The 19,225-nt window shown below is 47.7% G+C and overlaps 1 protein-coding gene across 4 annotated transcripts in view; it reads left to right on the forward strand.

The window, feature by feature from the left end:
* DPP6 (dipeptidyl peptidase like 6) overlaps positions 1–19,225 on the forward strand; it is a 939,040-nt gene that overhangs the window by 351,026 nt on the left and 568,789 nt on the right. The gene's annotated exons all lie outside the window — the stretch shown is intronic.

Below are 19,225 nucleotides of genomic sequence, written 5' to 3' on the forward strand. Positions count from 1 at the left end.
ACCCACCTTTCCTCCTCCGTAAGGTGAAGCTGCCCATACTGCCTTATAGTGTTTGGGGGTGCAGATGAAACCCGATGATGTCTACACTACAGCATCTGTGAACATACCAGCACATAGTAGGTGTGCCGTTAGTGATGTGTGGGATTACCCCTCAGCGTTGAGGGAGGCTGAGTGCAGCACTTGGTAGGGTGTTTGCATCTCCAGCTTAGGGTCTCTGCTTAGTGGGTCCCTAAGGTAGGAGTGGTCCCTTGGTTGCACGGGGGCTTTCCGAAGAAGGACAATACTGAATCTCAGACGCCCCCGATGGTAGAGCAAATGATGTCATCCCATAGGGTGACATCAGCCAGCTAGCCACCTGCCACCGTCCTCCCGGTGAGGCTGTCCTTGTATTTGAGTCTCTCTCTGTGGTCTGGCTTTCCATCTTCCTGTGTGTCCTTCCGCACAAACCGGATCACCTGCTTTCGGCTCTTGGAGGGAAACAGAGAGACAAATCATAGTTCGTGTGAACAGTGATGTTTTTGTCTACGGTTCAAATAGCCAGTGACACTTGGCAGCCAGGCATTTTGACGCCAGGTGGACCTGGCCACACCTCTTTATTTGGCCTTGAATGCTGTCCCTTTGGAGAAAGTCTTGAGTTTCTTTTTAACCAACGCTCAAAAATTATTAATTTGGCTCTTTATTTCACGAACATTAAAAGCTGGAAGTTAGTAAATATTTTATGATCTTAAAGCTCAAATGCACATCGGATTGATACTGAGGGATAAAGAATTGAGGGCAGGGAAAAGGCCTCCTCTTTCCAGAATCGGCAAAATCGATGTAAAGTGGGCTTTCACTAACCTACCAAGGGTGTGACTAACATTGGCTAACGCAGGGTGATGGAACAGAGCTGTGGGACGCTGGCATTGCCCCGGGGAAGGTCTCCAGGTTCGCTAGAGGGTCATGCCTCTTCCCACCTTCCCCGGTGCCCCTGGCTGTCGTTCCCGGGGGAGGTAAAAGGAGCTCAGAGTAGCACCGTCCATTCATCCAGTAATGTCAGGACTTCCAAGAAACATACAGCAGCTCTTTCTTCCCAAAAGGGGAGGGGTTCCTGGGCTGGAACGTATTTTTGAAAGTCAGACGTCAGTTTTGGAATAAGCAGGCGAGTTTCTGCCTTGTATTTACTGCCGGCGTAGGAAGGGCTTAAGTATACATTTAGTTCATACCGTGTGATTTTTTTCAGCAGATACATTCAGGAACTCAAGCTGCACTGTTGGTTTTCTTTAAAGATTTTTTTTCCCCCACCCCTAGTGAACCAGAACAGATTCTTTGGGTTTGCTATCGATTAAACAGATGGATAGACCTTTCTGATGGGCTAAAAGCACGGAACTAGGATAAATAGGGTTGATTTTTTTTTTCCCAAAGGTCTAAAAAAGCACATGAATTCACCTCATGTGCTGGCAAGAGCTGTTCCTTCTTAAAGAAAAAGCATCGAGTAGGTTTTTCGTGGAATGGTCTTCCTACAAACTGTCCTCACCAACAAAATCTTGAAGAAGCCTGCATCACCTTGTGTTCGTGTAGGAACTGAGGAAGTTTCTATTATCAGTGATTCTAAAAGAAAATGTGCTGAATGTTTTATAAGGGGAAACATTCATATAGGAGATGTAAATTCTCAAATGATAACCAAAGAGCGACTGATAGGACTGTAGAGAAGCCCAGCGAACAAACTTGTGACCTGGGGAGTCTGTTGGTGCTTCATTATTAGCGGAGTGATTTGCTAAGTGCAGATTCTGTGCTTTGATTGTTGATGCCATTTTCTGCAAATGTTGCCTGCCAAGGCACTGATCGGAGAAGTGAGTATGTGAAATACAAACATGCTTGTAAGATTTTTAAAACATTGCAGTTTCAACATGGTTATTGACATCTTAATGAAGAAAAGGTAGATAATTATCCATGCTAGCGAGTATGTAGAGAACCTCTTTCTCAGGCAGATGGACTTAAGGGTGACTTGAGTGGCTCTTTAATCACCCTATCTCATCTGCCTTATCTGTAAAATAGTGACAAGATTACTTATCCTGTAAGATTTTCTGAGAAATAAATGAATCACAAATGTAATGTGCAAGCAAAGGCCTTTCACTTTGTAGCAAAGGCTGGTTTCTCTTTCCTTTTTCTGTGGGCACTAGCCCATAATTAATATTTAGCTACAGCATGTAGACTAAAGGTGTGTGTGCTAAGTAAATATCCGTTGGATGGAGGATGGATGGATGGATGGATGGATGGATGGATTGAGGGTGGGTGGATGGATGGGTGGGTAGGTGAATTGATGGATGGATGGATGGTTTATGGATGGGTGTGTGGGCGGATGAATGGGTGGATGGGTAGATGGATGGGTGGATGGATGGATTGAGGGTGGGTGGATGGATGGGTGGGTAGGTGAATTGATGGATGGATGGATGGTTTATGGATGGGTGTGTGGGTGGATGGGTGGGTAGGTGAATTGATGGATGGATGGATGGTTTATGGATGGGTGTGTGGGTGGATGGATAGGACGGGCGGATGAATGGGTGGATGGGTAGATGGATGGGTGGATGGGTGGATGAAGCTAGCTTAAATCCAGTTTACTATTTACATTAAAATTTATGATTGAATATGAATCACTTGGGAATTCATCAAGGCTATTTACTTCAGCCTCATTGCTGATCTTAACGTTACCATAGTATCTGAAAACATCAAGAAAGGTTTCCTTTCCCCGGTTGTTTTTGTTCTTGCCTGGCCCTCTTTAGGAATATTTTTTTTTCTCTTTAGGAATATTAACATTGTTAGGTAGTTTGGCTATTAGCCATTATATATAGATGTGATATATGCATTGTTTGTTATTCACCTTTGAATTTAAGATAGCCCTTTGATTTAGGAAGCTGAATATTTCTGCTCTATAATTTATCAGTTAGGGAAAGAAGGCAGGGAAAAAAAAGCAAGTACTTAACCTAAGCCTTTTAGGGAACAGATGCTGGTAGATCTCTGTCCCTTAATGCTTGATTCTCTTCCTCCTGTCTTCAGCTGCAGGAATGCCGAGAGTAAGGTAAAGAGGACTTACAGGAGACTTTTAGATCAATTCCCCAACCATTTCTTGGCACCATTTCAGGCACTGTATAAGCCCTCCAGGACAAATTTGGGTAGAGATATGAAGAAGGCCCTGGCTGAGCTTGTATTCAGCCTAGGAATTTAGCACAAGTAATCAGAGTACCATGTGCAAGGTGCCAGATGGGGAGAGGGATAAAGTGCCCTGGAAACATCGAAACAGGGCACCTGATGTTCTCTGGAAGGCAGGGGGCTTGGAGGAAGACTGCAAAGAGGAGAAACTTCAATTAGATGCTTAAAAATGAGTTTTCAGAAAATCCCCGTGTGGACCAAGCATATAAAATGGTGTGATTCAAGGCATCAAAACATGAAATTTTGTGGAGTCTTATGCAGACAAGGATATTGCACTCCAGGTAGTGAGGTAGGTGTCCGAGGTGGAGAATTGGAGGTAGGGTTTGGGGGTGCCTGGGATGGCCTGAGGCCAGGTGTATCCATGAGCGCAAGGAAGTTGGGAGCTATTGAGCTGAGGCACAGGAGTTATTTCCAGTGGTAAACCTAGAAGTTCATGCATTTCCTGTTCGGAGTCCTCAGTAAATATGAACTCTTGGAGATAATTATTCCTGTAAATACATATACTTAGGTAAGCAAACTGGAGGTTCTCAGGCATTTTTGCTTTGTGTTGCTGTGGAGGGGCTAACAGTATGCAGATGGGTTGCGGGAGTCCGTGAGCGTGGCCATTTACTTGCAAATTTCAATACCAGATTGAAGATGTTGGAATGATTTTGCTATAAATTAAGCATACATTATACTTTCAGACTCTCTTCAGAGTCTCATACTGAGCATTACCTGTGTGTGCAGAGACATGTGCTGGAAATCTTGGGGGGCAATGGAAGAACCAGGAAGAAACAGCATCCATATGTTCATAAAGTAGATGTCCATGTTACATCCCAGTGTCTATGTATTTGTTTGATATTTTGCCCTCTTATCGTCTTCATGGAGAAGCAAGGGTTGGATATTTGTTGGAGTAAAATTGAAATACAGGGGCTACATTTTGACTGAAGCCTTAAGTAGTGGGTAACATTTTAATAAACAGAAATTTGTTTGAGGGGATATGAGAAAACACGTGCATGTAGGGGCACAGACAAGACAGCGTAAGCCTTGGAGCAGTGTGGCCAGAACAGAGGCAGCGTGTTCCGTGTTGGCAAGAGGGCAAACAAGTTTGAAATGCAGGGTTGCGACCCGAGTCTGGGAGGTCTTAAACCCTGTCTTCTCACTGCTGGTCACACGCAATTGCTGTCTCCCATCACGTGCAAGACAGTCCCCGTGGGGGAGAAATCCTCCACGACTGGAGAAACCAGGATCTGCAGAGGAAGAGAGAGAGAGATGTGTCACCAGACTAACAAGTTAAGTTCAAGCAGGAATACGAAAATTGGAGGAAAGCGACATGAGGTATTTCTGCCTGCTAGACAGGGTAGGACAAATACAGCATCCCAGGGGGTGCACCTGCTATGTATGTGAGCACCTCGGCAGTATAGATTGTCCTCGAGGGCCAAAGAGAAGCGTAAAGCTGAAGTCTTCCTGCCTCCCAACTGCAATGGATGTATCTACATGTAAAGTAGCAGCTTCTTTTCTGAAGGAAGACCGAGCCCAATTTGAGTTAGCTCTGATCGAGTCTGAGGAAAAGGATTACCCACCAGGGAAGCTGCTTAGCCCCAGAGAAAAACTGCCTGTAGTCCCAAGATACTGCTCACCTTGATGAGATTGGATATTTTTTCTTAAATGTTTGTCATTGTGGAACTTAGAAATCCATCCCATGGCCAGGGGCTGCTAGTGCTGGGGTTGTTGGGAAAAAAAAACAGTATATCGTTTTCTCCTGATAAAGGCAACTTGTGTATAGTTGTAGGTACGAGGCGAAGAGACGTGGAAATGAGGGTGTCAGTACAGTACAAGCGGAGGGTGAAATAAAAGAGGAGATGATCAGAAAACTCAAGATTCAAAGATATGGATCATACGTATAGAATTCTAATTATCTCTTTGAACAGCTTTATTGACAGATAAATACAATACAGCAAACTACCCTTATTGATTTTTTTTAATTATTTGTTTTTGAGAGAGGGAGAGAGTGTGAGTGGGGGAGGGGCAGAGAGCCAGGGAGACAGAGGATCCGGAGCGGAGACCTGAGAGCAGAGACCCCGCTGCAGAGCTCAAATTCACAAGCCGTGAGATCATGGCCTGAGCCGAAATCAAAAGTCAGATGCTTAAGCAACTGAGCCACCCAGGGGCCCCAGACCACCCATATTTAAAGTGTCCGATTTGATACGCTTTGGCAGATGTATACATCCAGAAACCAACCCCACAATCAAGATAGGGAGATAGGGAACACATCGTGGTCCCGAAAAGTTTCCTCGTGTCGCTCACTCTGGAGCCCTCCTGTGGAAACCAGAGATCTGCTTTAAGCCACCATGGTCTAGGGTGCATTTCCTAGAACTGTATACACAAGGAGTCCGTGAGTGTGCATTCTTTCATGATCAGGCATCTTTCCTTCGTCCTCTTAGTAGACGTGTACTGCTACTAAATTATGGCTTTGTTTCCACTTCCCGAGTGAGGTATGTTGTTCCGTATCTTTGCATGGATTTGTCATCTGTGTATCTGCCTTGGAGGAGTGTCTGTTCAGATCTCTAGTCCATTTTATTACTGAGGGTTGGCTTTGTTTTCTTATTGTTGAATTCTGAGAGTTCTTTATATATTCTGGATACAAGTCCTTTGACTAATCTATGACTGGCCAATATTTTCTCCCAAATGGTAGCTTTTCTTTTCATTCCCTTTTGACAGAAGTTTCTCCTCCTGATGATATCCCATTTACCAGTTGGCCCTGTTAGGGATCTTGCTTTTGGCAACGTGTCTAATATAAGGTCACAAAGATTTTCTCCTATCTTTCTTCTAGAAGTCTTATAAGTTTAGGTTTTATGTTTAGACCTTACAGTCTATTTTCAGATGGTTTTTGTATGTCATATGTAGTATGGATTAAATTTCTGTGTGTGTGTGTGTGTGTGTGGGTGTGGATATCTGAGGTTTCAACACCATTTGTTAAAACAACTACCCTTTCTCCACAAATATGGCTGTAACGTTAGCATCCTCAGGATAAATAACTTTCAGAATCACCTTTCTTTCATTTTAAAAAAGTTTATTCATTTATTTTGAGAGAGAGAGGGAGTGTGAGTGAGCAAGGGAGTGTGAGTGAGAGAGAGAGAGAGAGAGGATCCCAAGCAGGCTGTGAGCTGTCAGTGCAGAGCCTGACGTGGGGCTTGATCTCATGAACTGTGAGATCATGACCTGAGTCGAAAACAAGAGTCAGATGCTTAACCAACTGAGCCACCCAGGAGCCCCAAAATCACACTTTTGACATATGTGAGAAGTGTTCAGTAGCCCCATGAGCCAAACTGGGGGAGAATGGAGAAGCTACAGCCAGCTACCAGACCTTTGGTAAACAGCGCCAGGCCACACGCTCAGACAGTTGTCCGGTGCCCCAAGTTTCACTCTTCACGTTGTAAACGTGATGCCCGACTGGATTCCTTTTGGGCAAGCTGCGAGAAGATAAGAATAAATGTAAATGAAGCAGAGAAGTGACCACACTACGTTTACCCAGGTGCTGGGTAGTTACGGCTACGGTGATCTCCCTGCCCCTAATCACCGCGGTTCATTGCCCACCTTGCTGCTAGGTGATAGTTCTAGAAGTTAAATTCTATCAAGGCACTCCTTTTTACTTACTAGAAGCCTCCAAGTGGTCCTAGTTGTCTGGAATTCTAGAGGACACCAACATATCTCCGAGATTCCTACTAGTTTTCACTAGGACCCTGTGCTGCAGTGTGGCTTCTCATCACTGCCTCCGTGGGCCAGGTTCTTTGGGTGGGACGTGTGGCCTTCCTGGTGTGGCTTCTTTCCTTGTGCGTTTGGCAACAGCACCTCACTTTTCAGGACCCTTCCTAGCACGATCAGCCCCTCCCTCCTGACTCTGAGACGCTAGCTCAGGTTCCACGTTGGTCACACCAGCCCCAGAAAGCTGGCCTTCCCTGCGGAGCTGTGATGGGGGCTCATCACCCCGAGATCCGCTATCGCCCGTGTATGGTCTCGCTCAGAATGAGAAGTCACAGGTGCTCATGGAGTGAATGACCAAAAGCTAGTGATTTGTTGTGTTATTCATAGCCATCAGAATTTCTTGGAGGGCCTTATTTCTCTGTTGAGTGTTGGTTGTTTGAAGATGATTACCTTTGAGCTGTGGAGAGTGTCACCTTGCCTGCTTTCCAGGAGCACCTGGGCTCCATGGCCATGAACCAGGTCCCCCAAGGACCTGGGACTTGGGTTAATCCGAAAACACTGTTTTCCTCTCACCTCTGCCCATCGGGAAGCCGCGGGATGGCGTCACTCTGCCCAGATATGGCCAGACTGCTCTAAGGGGGGTGCCCTGCCCCACTCCTACTGAATCTAGCCTTCCTTGTCATGAACCACTCCCCTTACTTAAAATTCACCTCATTCCTCATGTAGTCCTGCCCATTTCTACCTCCATGACTTTTTGCCTGGGAATTCCCTGAGAGTCCAGTAAAATCTGCTTTTTTCTCTTTCATCTTGGGAGAAGTAGGAAAATCCACAGGAATGGGCAAGAAACATGCATGTACCTTTCTGTGCCGTCTCTTCCCACCCCAGCCCCGGCTCCGTCTGGAATAGCAAGGGTAGCTGCAGTGGGGATGGCCAAAGAAACGCCTTCCTCCTCCTGACTGGTGCTCAGGTGGCTCCCCGCCCCCGTCAGAATGCCTCAGCAGCAGAGGACAGTCCTGAAGGTGTTCTTGTAAGCAAGAGGTAGCCCAGCAGGGGGCGGGGGGAATGAGCATCCCCTGAAATCCACCTGTTATTGTCTACTTCGGGCTCTGTGATGTCATAACAAAGGACAGTTGGAGGTGGTACCTGCTGACCCAATTCAGCCAACTTTATCTATTGACAATGAGGTACTATAACGAAGCCCTTTTGACATATCAATGTGGCCATGCCAAGATGCCCATTTGTTCTGAATAAGAATCAATCGTGTTCAATTAATATAGATTATGTCACCACGCAGTTAATTTAGAGTGTCATTGCTTTGAGTTCATATCCCGACCTCACGGAGCCCGGTAACATTCACCTTGACGGCCACACCACTGGCATGGGAAGGGGCAGAGAACCTGGTCTGCACCCCCCCACCCCGTCTCGGACCTAGAATTTCATCCCAGCAGAACGACACGTCCAGCGTATGGCCCCTTCCCCAGAAGAGGGATGAACCACTCTTTCGGAAGAGGTCATCGGCCGGAAGCAAAGCCATTTTGGGTGTTACGGATGGGCTCAGTGCTCCACTGATCCCTCCCACTACAGAGGGCTCGGAATGTGCACCAGACAGGACACCTGTAGGCGTTCCAACTTTTGCCCATCCGAGAGCATGGAGCCCCTGTGTGATACACATCACACTTGCCTGTACATAACGCAGTAGCATCGTTTTGAGCTCTTTCCTGTCCTTATGCACAGGCATGGTGGTTTTGTGGCTTAATGTCATCTTTCACTGTTCTCTCTCACTTGGGCGGAGGGTGGGAGAGTGGGTACGTGGGTCCTCAGTGTCATTTTCACTTCTCATATTTAAAAATTACTCCAGCTGGCGGTAGAACAAGGATAATCCTCTATCCCGATGGTCACAGGGCTTACCGAGGTCATCTGTAGGTACGCAGGCGTCTGGTGTGTTCATGCATCAGTCAGGGATCTCCAGAGAAATAGCACTAGTAGGAGGTAGGTCCGTAGAGAGATGTAGTGTAAGGAATTGCATCGTCATCGCAGAGGCCTAAGATCTGATCGGCTGGTGAGCTGGCCAGCTGTGTCGTTCCAGTCTGAGGCGGAAAATGTGAGAACATGGCGGAACTGCCAGGCCAAAGGTTTGCAGGCTGGAGCCCCAGGAAGAGTTGATGTTTCCCTTCAAGTCCAAAGGCTGGAAAAGACCAGTGTCCCAGCTTGAAGCGGTCAGGCATGGGGAGTCCCCTCGTATTCGTGGGAGGATCACCATTTTTGTTCTATTCAGGCCTTCAGCTGATTGGGTGAGGCCCACCCACATTAGGGCAATCTGATTTACTCAGTTTATTGATTCCAATGTTAACGTCATCCAAAGACACCTTCACAGAAACATCCAACGTAGTGTTTGGCCAGATATCTGGGCACCTCCTAACACGGGTCAAGTTGATACATAAATTTGGCCATCAGCAGAAGATTACAAGGCTGTTTTCCTTTCCTTTGTTTTGTGACTTAACCGTCACCCTCCCGGCTCAGGAATGAGTCTTGGCATGAGACAGGGGCTGATGAGTGTGCAATGAGCTGGTAAGGCCCCATATTCCTTTTATTGTCCTGTCCCTCTGAATCCACAGCACCCTTCCCCGGGTCTCCTTGATAAAGCCCCTGATGAACACAACCTCGTTTTCTGTTGGTCGTCATCATGATCCCCCCAAATCCTTGTCTCAGTTTTCTACCCACCTAGGCCATTCATTGGTTTGTGGGCAAAACTCTTGTGGGATTTGCCCAAACGTGGGGAAGCCTGTCTGGGGACCCCAGCTGGTGTTCATCTGAAGTTTTTGGTGCTGCTGCGTCCTGAGTCAGGACCTCAACTCCCCTCCCCCTCTTCCCTCCCTCCCCCACCAAAGTTTGGATCTTCCGCAGGAGCCATTGCTGGTTATTGTAGCCTTTTTAGCCCAAAAGACCATACTGGGATTAATTACCCTGGTGTCAGTGTCCTAGTCCACAGGTGCTACCGGAAAGATAGAAATGAAAATCTGTCGTTGTGTTAGGTGCCCCCCCCCATACATTAATTCACTGGATCTTAACTATCCTGTTAACTAAGCGGGACTCATTTTTGTGATGAACAATTGATCTTAGACAAAGCTAATTGGTAGCTGAGTTCGACTTACCCATTTACTCCACTCATTTACATATCTAGTAGCTGCTTATGAAGAGTGCGGGTATGAGTCTCGCGCTGTGTTAATGACGGAAAAATGAATCTGATGGCACCTCTGCCCGCAGTGGCTTCTTTTGAGAGAGTCCCCTGACAGTGCAGAGCCCATGTGTCACACGGGACCCCCTGCAGTTTAGGGGACCGAGGGAGGTCCCCTCTGACACTGCACTCGGCAGTCACCCGGCGGGGACTTTGCACGCGCTCTTACCCCTCATACACTAGAGAGTCTGGTTTAATCATTCTGGGGGTGTGGCCTGGGCTTTGGGACTTTTGAAGGTTCCCCAGGTGGTTGTGATGGGCAGCTGAGAATAAGAGCCACTGGAGAGGCTGGGCACCTGCGTCTTTAATAACCCCTTGAACCACCGAGAAGAAGGTCTGAGCGCCTTTTGCAGATACGGATGATAAAGGTCAGTACGCAGAACTACTGAGGCCTTTCTGGGACATTGCTGTCTCGGAAAATTTCAAAACAGGTACAACCCAGTGATTTCCGTGTCAGGAGAACTCTTAAGAGAAAGACATTAGTTCTCGTGAATTAGGCTGCAAGTATTGTATATTTTTTCTCCTGAGTTTTCTTTGGAGGAAATATGAGAGATTAAAAGAAAACCAAAGTGGTGCTTTTTTATTATTTTAGTCCCTGGGAAACAGTAGGTTGCAAAATGTGTCACCCGTGGAGCATTAATCCTGCCTTGTTGGCAGCTGTGGAGCTCCGTGTTAAAAAATGCTCTCCAGGGGCGCCTGGGTGGCGCAGTCGGTTAAGCGTCCGACTTCAGCCAGGTCACGATCTCGCGGTCTGTGAGTTCGAGCCCCGCATCAGGCTCTGGGCTGATGGCTCGGAGCCTGGAGCCTGTTTCCGATTCTGTGTCTCCCTCTCTCTCTGCCCCTCCCCCGTTCATGCTCTGTCTCTCTCTGTCCCAAAAATAAATAAAAAATGTTGAAAAAAAAAAAATTTAAAAAAATGCTCTCCAGGGCACGTGTGGGGGGCTTAGTCGGTTGAGTGTCCAACTCTTGATTTCGGCTCTGGTCATGATCTTACCGTTTGTGGGTCCGAGCCCCGAGTCAGGTTCTGCACTGACCACGTGGGACCTGCTTGGGATTCTCTGTCTTCCTCTCTCTCTGCCCCTACCCACCCTCAAAATAAATTAATAAACTTAAAAAAAAGGTGTTGTTTTTTTTTTAATGCTATCCAAGGAAGCAAAACTGCCTAATCTCCTTTGGATGGTCCTTGGTATAAAATATTTGCAGCAGTCTCTTCAGAATTGGCTTCCATTTTCTAAAAAACAAAACAAAAAAAAAGTGTGACTTCCCTTCCCTCAACAAAGGGCATCCCCTCTGACATCGATGAAGGACACGGCACTTAGGGAGCAGCCCCCCAGCTCCAGCTGGGTGCTCCGATGTGTCTGATGTATCATAATCAGCAGGAGAAGGAACAACTTCAGCTGTGGTTACAGATAATGGGGAAAGGATTTTCATTTTTTAAAATGGATTTTTCCAGGTACTCAAAGTTAGCGGAAGGCTGGTCTAGGCTCATGCCTCCCTGAAACAGCAGTGCAGCTAGGACCTCGTCCACGCTTACACTCTGACAACCCTCCAAGCTCCCATCCGGGATGCTCGTGAACCAGAAGGCGTTGGAAGAGCAGGTTGACATGGGGACCATCGCAGCTGGCTTCATGCGATGGCTGTTAATCATCCCTGTCCTCTCGAGACTGTGTGCAGACAGATCAACAGCTAAGGGTGACTTTGGAATAGTGATTAGTAAATCCACATGCTGTGATCCTGCTGAACAGGGAAAGTATAAACTATGTAAATGGAACTGCATACACTTGAAAAGAGCTTTTTTTGAGTTTAGCTAATTAATTTTGGTTTTTGAGAGAAGGACAGAGAGAGAATTCCAAGCAGGCTCCAAGGTGTCAGCACAGAGCCCAACATGGGCTTGAACCCATGAACCGTGAGATCATGGCCTGAGCTGAAATCAAGAGTCCGATGCCTTAACTGACTGAGCCACCCAGGTGCCCCTCAGTAAGGATTTTTGTTTTTTGGGTTTTTTTTTTCTTTTTTTAAAAATGTTTTAATTTAAAAATTTTTTAATTTAAAAAAGTTTTTTTTAAACTTTTGTTCATATTTTGAGAGACAGAGAATGCGTGGGGGAGGGACGGAGACAGAGGGAGACCCCGAATCCGAAGAAGGCTCCAGGCTCTGAGCTGTCAGCACAGAGCCCGACGCGGGGCTCGAACTCATAGACCGTGAGATCATGACCTGAGCTGAAGTCGGACGCTTAAGTGACTGAGCCACCCAGGCGCCCCTTTATTTTTTTTTAAGTTTATTTATTTTTAAGAGAGAGAGAGAGAGAGGGAGGGAGGGAGGTGGGGGAGGGGCAGAGAGAGAGGGAGACAGAATCTGAAGCAGCTCCAGGCTCTGAGCTGACCTCAGAGAGCCCGATGCGGGGCTCAAACTCACAAACTGTGAGATCATGACCTGAGCTGAAGCCGGTCACTTAACCAACTCAGCCCCAGGGCACTCCGAAAAGAGCTTTTAAAATAAGAACAAATCTAGATTCATGTCCCAGCACCACCTCTTAACTTTGAGGCTAAAGCTCTTGACTTAAATTTCCTGATCTGTTTTTGTTTCAATACCTGTAATAGCCCTCACATCACAGAGTTGCGGTGCACGTTGAGGCAAGCCGTATCACACGGCTGCTAGAGACCTTTTTTGTCTTTAATTGTCACCTTGACCTTCACTGTAGTTAGCATTGCCTGAACCTGGAGGCCAGGGCTAGATCCGCTGGCCCAGTTTGGGGGGTTTAAATACACTAATGGCTTGGAGATCCTAAAGCACCAGGCGTGCTGTGCATGCATTTTGCAGACCCCCGCCGTGCCCCATGGGCGCCCCCGGCCCCTGGGGTGGTGCCGCTGCCCTGGAGAGTTTGCATTCAGTGTGGACAGCATCACCACCCACAGAGTTGTTGGAGCAGAGAGAACCAGAACGGACGCTGGGCCGAAGCCCTGTGGTTCTGGGTCATGCACTTGGAAGCGGCCAAGAGAGCAGGTGGCAAATGTCCTCCCCGCACGCACAAAGGTGAGCGGATGGCGGCCCTCGCTGGCCGGTGGTGACCGGGACGCGGCGTCCGTGGGCATCCCCTCATCATGCCGCACACCTTAGGCTAAGTCATGTTCTGTGTCTGTTACATGTCAGTAATGCGGGGAAATGGTGTTTTGATAACATAGTGCTGTGGGGCCATCGGGGAAAGAAATCACGACAGCCAAGTCTTTTCGTGAGCACGTTCACGTATTTCCATGGAAGTGCAAGCATTTTCACTGAGTTCCCATCAGCCTCCACTCGCTGCCCACTCCCTGCCTCCCCCGGTCGAGCCTGAGTCACCCCCTGGGTGGGTCTCTCCCCCGGGAGAGGGCTTGTCCCCCGGGACCTGGTCAGTCTCCGTATGGACTCTTATGATGCCCCCACACCCATGCCCCTGCCCCCGACTGGAATCCCCTCGAAAGCAGATGATAGGTCTCATTCTATCCCTTGTCCCAGAGTTTAGCTCAGCACCTGGGCTACATTTAGGCTTTCGATTTATCCACAGATATCAGCTAATACACGCACATGCCCAGCACACACGTACACACAGAGCACAATTATTTTTTTCCTGCTGTGGACACAGGTCGTGGTTTTTACTTTAGCCGCACATCGTGGAGCTTAGGGATAAGGGTATTAATGTCAGACAAGCCTGGGCTGGAGTTCTGATTTTCCCGTTCACTAGCTGATGGCTCTGACTGAATTACTTAAGTTTTTTTTCTCCAGAAAATAACAGTAATAATAATTATAACCTTAATAGTTCATTCACAGGAGAGTTATTAAAAGCATTAGATTTGGAAATGAGGTAAGGTTAGCTCATGTACAGTATGGTGCATTTGCAGGTAGCATTCAGGGCGTGGGATTTTGCTGTTTTAATATTAGGTAGTGGAATATGGACATAATTGTTAGGAAAAATGAGGCCCCAAATGCCGTCACTGAAGGAGCAGTTTCCTCCACACACCGTGGGCAGGACCAGCATCCAGAATTGAGGCCGTGTTAAGGTGGGCCTGGCCCTCAGAGGTCATTCCTTGCCTTCCTGGCCCCTGGTCAGAAGCTGGTCAGGACGTGTGGACTGGGCTCTATGGAGCAGTCACATTGCTGTCCCTGTCCCGGGCATTTGCAAAGACCACAGTGGGGACGAGGAGTTACAAGGACGGATGAAGTCAGGTGAGGAACAGAACTGATGGGTTCAAGGACGTCCAAGCACCGTGCGTGGGTGTGGGTGCGGGAGGGCAGAGCAGGGCCAGTGGGAAAGAGCGGGGATTGAGCGTGCTCAGAAACAACGTGGCACCAGGGGCACCCTGGGGGCTCAGTCGGTTAAGCCTCTGACTTCGGGTCGGGTCATGATCTCGCGGTTTGTGAGTTTGAGCCCCACGTCTGGCTCTGTGCTGACAGCTCGGAGCTGGAGCCTGCTTTGGATTCTGTGTCTCCCTCTCTCTCTGCCCCTCCCCTGCTGATGCTCTGTCTCTCTGTCAAAAATAAATAACAAACATTAAAAAAAGCACAACGTGGCACTGGGCATGGGCCACTGGCCTCTGATTGTGGGGGCAGGGAGGCCAGTCTGCTCAGGCTGCCACCCCCCACCTGTGACCGCGTGGACCCGTTCTGCCTTCTCAGTCAGCTGCCCTGCACTCTCCTGTATTTAAGGGAACAGAGGCCGTGGTAACTACCATGGCGGGGAGTGGCGCGGTGGATAGTGGATGGCAAGGCCTGATGGGATAGAAGGCTCCAGACACTGCTGCTGTCGTTGTGAGTTAGCTTGTGTTGTTGGAACTGCTGGTGTGTTCAGGGGACACGTTCCTTGCCCTTCTGGAGCCTGGATCGCCCAGCACGAGCCCTGGAAGGATGTTCGTTTCATGTAATGACCCCGTGTCTTCTTTAACTGTGCATCTGGGGCTCCCTCTGTGTGCATTTACCTGTCTCATCAGCCCACAGGGTGTGTCTGACATCCGGGAACAGCGGTGACATGATCAGAGTCAGGCCTGGGAGTCTTGGGCGTCTTCACCCTCTACAGCCCGGTCTGTGGATAAAATGCCCCTGGAAGGTTAAATGCAGAGGTCTTTAATTGGGTAAAGACACATTATCCAGCAACAAATTGCTTCCACGGTGCGTGCGTCTCCTTGACGGGACTTGTGGGAAAGAGGCGTGTTTCTCACTCGAAATCCTTGCTTGTTGGCAAGGAATGGGGGGCATTTCAACCTTGCCCAGAGTGACACGGAGAAGGATTGATTGCTCGGTGACCTCCGGGTGCTTTAATGTAAGGAGGGTTCATTCTCACCATTAGCCTGCCTTCCCTGGTGTGAACATATGACAAACCCCGATGAGTCTTGTTTGAAGGGACGCTGCTCAGACGTGGGGGCACTGATTTCTGTGGACAGACGGAAACCACATGGCTGTTGACACCCCGTGGCAGGTCATTGTCAAGGTTAAGTGGGGGGGAAAGTGTGTTTCTTTTCTGTGACGTGATTGATTTTGTAGGAGAGCTTGGTGTGGAAGCAGCAGCGAGCCAGGACTCTACTTTTCCTTCCGCTGCTGACTGGCTGGTGACCTTGTGCCTGTGCGTGTACGTGTGTGCACAGGCATGCGTATGTGTGCATGTGGGTACATGTGCATCTGTACAATTTTTTTAAACATTTATTTATTTTTGAGCGAGAGACACAGCATGAGCAGGGGAGGCGCAGAGAGAGAGGGAGACACAGAATCCGAAGCAGGCTCCAGGCTCCGAGCTGTCAGCACAGAGCCTGACATGGGGCTCGAACTCATGAACTGTGAGTGAGATCATGACCTGAGCCAAAGTTGGGCACTGAACCAACTCAGCCGCCCAGGCGCCCCGTTAACTGAGCTTTTTATCTTGACGTGACTGTAGGTTCACATGCACTCGTAGGAAATAATCCAGAAAGATCTCCTGTGCTCCTCAGCCACTTTCCCCCAGTGGCACCATCTTGCAGAACCACAGCACGGTGCCACCAGCAGGATGTTGACAGTGATGCTGACGTGACACAGGACATTGCCATCCCTAAAAGGAGGGCTCCTGTTACTTTTGTAGCCACACCCACTCCCTCCGCACCCTTCCTGAGCCCCACACCCACTAATCTGCTCTCAGCTCCTATCTGTCTTTGATTTCAAGAATGTCATATAAATGGGACCACACTCTACGTATGTAAGTAACCTTTTGGGATTGGCCTTCTGCACTCAGCACATTTCTCTGGGGAGTGTTCGTATATACTCACGTGGTTCCGTGTCAAAAGACTCCAGAGTCTCTGAAATCCTAGAGTCAGGGTCCAAGGACGTCGGAGCCGTAGGGGACCCCTCGTGGGCTATCGGAGGCTCAGAGGTCTTGCATCACGGAGAGATTCCTTACAGCCGAGTCCCGACCTCTTCTATTTTGCCAAAACCGGAAGCAGAAGAAGAGGCGTAAAGATGCCCCGTGATTGCTACCCCCACAGGGTACCTCCAAACTTCATGGTCACCAGAGCCACCGTGGTCTCTGTGCACAGCGTGCAGGAGCCAGGGATGCTATCACCTGGACATTCTGGGCCTTAACAGCTCACAACGTGACCTTTTAACATACGTTAGAAACTTTCCAAATTGTGTGAAGTGATATGACCAAGTTAATTGAGCTCTTCGAGTTCAGCTCTGGTCCTCACATGCTCCGCGGCCCTGCCGGTCCCTCCGAACAATAATAGGTTTCATAGAGTGAACTATTCTTCCAGTTCATTCTGGTGCATCCATGTGTCAGAAACCACTGAAGTGCCCCGGCAAAGTGCACACGATAGGGTCTCACTTCGGAGTGATGGAAAGGTTTTGGCGACAGATCGGGTGGCGGTCGTGCAGCATTGTGAATGTACTGAGACTGAACCATTCCCTGTAAAGCGGGTAGTTTTGTGATCTGTGAATTCCACTTGTATAGATTATTCTCCTAAACGTATATGACGTCCCTTCGGAGAAGCTCCCAGTCTCGTCCGAAACGTGGGGCGTGGATAGAGCATTCTTGAATGCATCCAAGCAGGAGCTCAGAGGAGCCTTCCCTTAGGAGGGAAAACAGGCCCAGAGATACTCCTCTCGACGTCTGCTCCTTGAAATGGCCTATAATTAGACACTCCGAGAAGGGAGTTTTGTATACTCAGACTGGAAGAATTTTACGGGGGAAACATCACCGTGAAAATGTGAAGTACGTTGTTGGCAAAGCAACATTAACACACCCACGTGGTGCACATGTCGAGCTCCAGTGACTGGCGCTTTCAGATCCGGGGCCTAATCAGGCAGCCCCGGGGAATCATTGCGACGGTGAAAACCTAATCATGCGCATTTCCTGGCATCCTGAATTTGCAAGTGTAATGTCATTTGTTTCTATGTAGTAAGAGGGTACAGCATTTGGAGGATGTGGATTTTTTATAGCATATTTATCAATTTGCATGATTTTGAAAAAACAATGTGTAACAGTAACACCAAACGTACACAAATGTCTCCCTTATGTCAATGCCGCTGAATCGGACCAGTTTCCCTGCTTGATTCTCTATAGCCTTTTCACAGTTAGATCCAGACACATGAGGATAAAAAGGCATGATCTCCTAGTGCTGGCTTGCTGCATTTATGCTCCGGAGGGCAGAACCCCAAAACTCTGGATCACAGCCCTTGGATTCTGTAGTTGATCAGATGCGGCAGGAGCAAAGAAGACTTTCCCTCTAACTACAAGACAAGTTTGTTTTCAAACAAACCAAGAGGCGTGTATAGAGTTAAGACCCAGAGTAGAACTTCTGGAACAAACTCTTATTTTATTTATTTTCTTATTAAAAAAATTTTTTTAATGTTTATTTATTTTTGAGAGAGAGAGAGACAGACAGACAGAATGCGAGTTGGGGAGGAGCAGAGAGAGAGGAAAACACAGAATCCGAAGCAGGCTCCAGGCTCTGAGCTGTCAGCACGGAGCCCGATGCGGGGCTCGAACCTGCAAACTGCGAGATCAAGACCTGAGCCAAAGTCAGATGCTTAAGTGAGCCACCCAGGGGCCCGCAAAACTCTCATTTTATAAATGAAGAAACAGAACCCAGAGAATCTTTCTCTGAATAGGAAATTGTGGAGAAAATATACTTTTGTAAAGTAGTATCTATTTTTAAGAACATTTGTGTTCCTGGTTTTTACATGTAATTTAATTCTTCTAATTACAAATTATTTTTATTCTTTTTTTTAAAGTTTATTTATTTTGAGAGAGAGAGCACACAAACAGAGACGGGTCAGAGAGAGAGAGGAGCAGAGAGAAAGGGAGACAGAGAATCCCCAGCAGGCTCCACACTGTCAGCTCAGAGCCCGACGGGGGGCTTGAACCCACAAACCGTGAGATCATGACCTGAGCTGAAATCAACAGTCGGACGCTTAACTGACTGAACCACCCAGGTGCCCCACGAATTATTTTTGTTTTTTATTACAGGAGCATGACAGAAAGCAGCCATTGGCAATCGTTCATTACTTAAGAGAAAAATCATCAACCTCCATAAGTTCATTACGAACACATCAAACAAAGCCACAGTTTTTGGCAGCTACTTGGAGAGAAAAGAGGCTCTCAGTATATGTGGTCTCAGAATATCAAAAACTGTTACTACTGGAGCACCTCATGGCATTTGCAGGGATCCAGAAACGGGGGCAGAAAACTTATTATTTAGGTAAGAGGTGGCTGGAGAAAGTGAATCATTTTCCTGGACAAGAATAGAGCTGAACTACAATTGCCAGCCTCACTGCATTTTTTTCCCCTGTCCATTATTTGAAAAGCCCCAGATAAGGAAAGATACCCAGGGCTTTGCTGTGTCCAGATAGCCCCGGCTGATTCACCCATTCTGGAACGTGCAATGTGCTATTTATCACTACTCTCCTTGTATTCTACTCTGCCCAACATAATAAATATTAAGCAAGTGCTGTGTACTTACATAATTTGCAGAATTGATCGGCTGACTTAAAAGCTTGATTCCTCAACAACAGAAAATGGAGCGCTTTGTGCAGAGGTTAAACGCACAGTTTAATTGGCAATTGTGCATTAGAAACCTATTGTAAAATGATCACAGTTTGAGGGGATGCTCCAGATAGCACAGTCAG

This window comes from Panthera pardus, unplaced genomic scaffold (genome assembly GCF_024362965.1).
Source record: "Panthera pardus isolate Hobbes unplaced genomic scaffold, ASM2436296v1 HiC_scaffold_9, whole genome shotgun sequence".
Classification (NCBI taxonomy): Eukaryota; Metazoa; Chordata; class Mammalia; order Carnivora; family Felidae; genus Panthera; species Panthera pardus.